The sequence below is a fragment of the Chionomys nivalis genome, chromosome 22, assembly GCF_950005125.1.
Source record: "Chionomys nivalis chromosome 22, mChiNiv1.1, whole genome shotgun sequence".
Classification (NCBI taxonomy): domain Eukaryota; kingdom Metazoa; phylum Chordata; class Mammalia; order Rodentia; family Cricetidae; genus Chionomys; species Chionomys nivalis.
Window position 1 is genome coordinate 44,609,828 of NC_080107.1, and position 2,964 is coordinate 44,612,791.

Sequence of the window (2,964 nt, forward strand, 5' to 3'; positions counted from 1 at the left end):
TCCCCTGGATATGATGTCAGTACTTCCTGTGTGATTCTCATTCCCCAAGAGACCTCTGCCAGACAAAGGAAATGGGTCTCTGCCCGGCTGAAGGAGAGGGCCCGAGCCAGAGCCACATCCTGCTGGAGTTGGGTATGGGGAGAGGATCGGAGAGAGAGACAGAATGAAGACCCCCAGCTAGACTTGGACACCTTTGCAGCCATCAAAGCTGATCCTGGCCAGGTGTTCTGGTCGGCTCAGGTGCTGGCACTCAACTTGTCAGCTCAGAGGTGGCACATGCAGTGTGGGTAGAGGGGTGAGGAGGTGGGGAAGGGAAGGGAGGGCATGCCTAGAGGAATCTACAAGTCACATATTAGACTTTTGCTATCCTAAAGGGACAGTGGAGGGGGTCTGAGGCCTCAGCTTCCTCATTGGAAAAGTACTAGCCCTATTCTAGTACTCACTGGTCTTCCTGGTACTCACTGGTCTCTTCTGTTACTTGTTGATATGTTCTGGTACTCACTGGTCTGCTCTAGTACTCACTGGTCCATTCTGGTACTCTCTGGTCTGCTCTAGTACTCACTGGTCTGATCTAGTAGTCACTAGTCTACTCTAGTACTCGCTGGTCTACTCTAGTACTCGCTGGTCTGTTCTAGTCCTCACTGGTCTGTTCTAGTCCTCACTGATCTGTTCTAGTCCTCACTGGTCTGTTCTAGTCCTCACTGATCTGTTCTAGTTCTCACTGGTCCATTCTAGTACTCACTGGTCTGTTCTAGTTCTCACTGGTCTGCTCTAGTACTCACTGGTCTGTTCTAGTTCTCACTGGTCTGTTCTAATTCTCACTGGTCTGTTCTAGTACTCGTTGGTCTGCTCTAGTACTCACTGGTCTCTTCTAGTACTCACTGGTCTGCTCTAGTACTCACTGGTCTGCTCTAGTACTCACTGGTCTGCTCTAGTACTTTCTTGTCTGCTCTAGTACTTGCTTGGTCTGTTCTGGTACTCACTGGTCTGTTCTGGTACTCACTGGTCAGTTCTAGTACTCGCTGGTCTATTCTAGTTCTCACTGGTCTGTTCTAGTTCTCACTGGTCTGTTCTAGTTCTCACTGGTCTATTCTAGTTCTCACTGGTCTGTTCTAGTTCTCACTGGTCTGTTCTAGTTCTCACTGGTCTATTCTAGTTCTCACTGGTCTGTTCTAGTTCTCACTGGTCTGTTCTAGTTCTCACTGGTCTATTCTAGTTCTCACTGGTCTATTCTAGTTCTCACTGGTCTGCTCTAGTACTCGCTGGTCTGCTCTAGTACTCATTGGTCTGCTCTAGTACTTTCAGAGACCATTCAGTTCAGGCCCTTGCTCTGCAGTTGAAGACTTCCTTGTGTTTCTAAACTCTCTGATCGTAATGGATGGCTTCCTGGGCCATCAATATGGCTCAGTGGGACGGGCGCTTGCTGCCAACCCTGCAGCAAACCTAAATTCCATCCTCCTGTATAATTGGCATCCCATACTTGGCCTATTAGATTCAACCTCCAGGATGCTGCAAGCCAAAAGGCAACCATTGGTCTCTGCTTTAATTAACAAACACAGCCAGTGCGTAGGTTGGGAGAAGGGAAGGCAGGAAAGCAAGAGGAGAGGGGTGAATGGTTATGTTGACCATGGTGACTAGTCCATCCCAGGAGCAGGCCATAGTCAGGGTCATAGTCGGTACAGGCTGGCTCTCTGGCTCCTGGACTTGGGCACTTCCTGCTGTGGCTGCCACAGGTCAGAGCTTCAGAGGGAACAAGGTCCTCGGGTGTTCAGGAAGGAGACCCTGCAGCCTTTGCTTTGAGCTTTGGTCTTCAGAATGCTCCTCAGTGGCCTGAGGCCTGGGCAGGCCGTGTCTGTCCCCAGTAGCTCCCAGCATGTGCGACTGTCCTGTGACTGCTGCTCTCCTACCCTGCTTGCCCATCACCTCATGTCCATGGCAGCGAGGCTCCTTGTGGCCGTCTAATGCCCCTGCTCTGTTCTATGACAGGCGCCCTCAGACTGTGCTGCTCCTGCACCGCCAACTGCTGCTGATGACACTATGTTTCTTGGTGTTGTCCCTTCCCCTGATGCTGACCTCACTAGCATGGCATCACCTCAGGTTTGTGCTTTTTCCCTTGTGCTTGCTGCGCTCCTGTCTGCTTGCCAAAGGACTTTCTCCGAATTCTCTCTTCTGGTAGCTTGGTCCAGGTGCTGCTCCTGGAGCCTGATGTGGGGAGGCTTGGGGAGATGGGTGTTGATGAGCTTGGCCTACCTCGTCCCTGGTGATGATAAGCAGAAACTGAATAGTGACCTGATTTGTTTCTACCCATACAGAGCCACGACGCTGGCAATTGTTCTAACCTCATGGAGGAGACCAAGTAAGCGTTCTCTACTGAGGGAGTCAGGGCAGGCCTCTGCCCACGAGTCGGGTTCCCATCAAGCCACCTGCACCCCTGACCCTCTGTCTCCTTCCTTAGGACTTTCTCATCAACTGAGAGTCTGCGACAACTTTCTCAACAGCTTAATGGGCTTGTGTCTGAGGTACCGCAGGATTGGGGTCCAGAGAGAAGGTAGAGGGGAAAGAAAAGCATGGTAGAAGCTGAAGCAGGGATTCTCAGGAGACTGACTCATGAGAGGATCCTGGCAGACCCAGAGAAGACAGATTTGGACCCTGACGGGTGATGTGATTTTTATCCTGGTGTAGAAAGTGCGAGATGACAGCTGTTGAGGGCAGGGGCTGAGCTGTGGCGGGATGAGAACCGCGAGGGTGTGAGAAGAGAGGTCCAAGGTCGGCAGGAGAGCAGATTCTGCTAGTTGAGGGGAAGTAAGGATGCTGGAGGATTAGACACTGAGGGTGACAGCATCTCCATCTGAGATGTTGTCTCTCCTAGACTACATCCTACATCAATGGGGAGGGCCTCGTGTCTTCCAACACAAAGGCCTGGGCCATGGAATACATGAGACCCTGCCTCAAGATGCCATGGCA

At 51.6% G+C, this 2,964-nt stretch overlaps 1 long non-coding RNA gene across 1 annotated transcript; it reads left to right on the top strand.

The window, feature by feature from the left end:
* Positions 1-2,031: 2,031 nt before the first annotated feature.
* Positions 2,032-2,497, top strand: LOC130864329 (uncharacterized). Its single transcript, XR_009055978.1, has 3 exons — positions 2,032-2,097; positions 2,313-2,356; positions 2,456-2,497. It is a non-coding gene; the product is annotated as an uncharacterized LOC130864329 (long non-coding RNA).
* Positions 2,498-2,964: the final 467 nt, after the last annotated feature.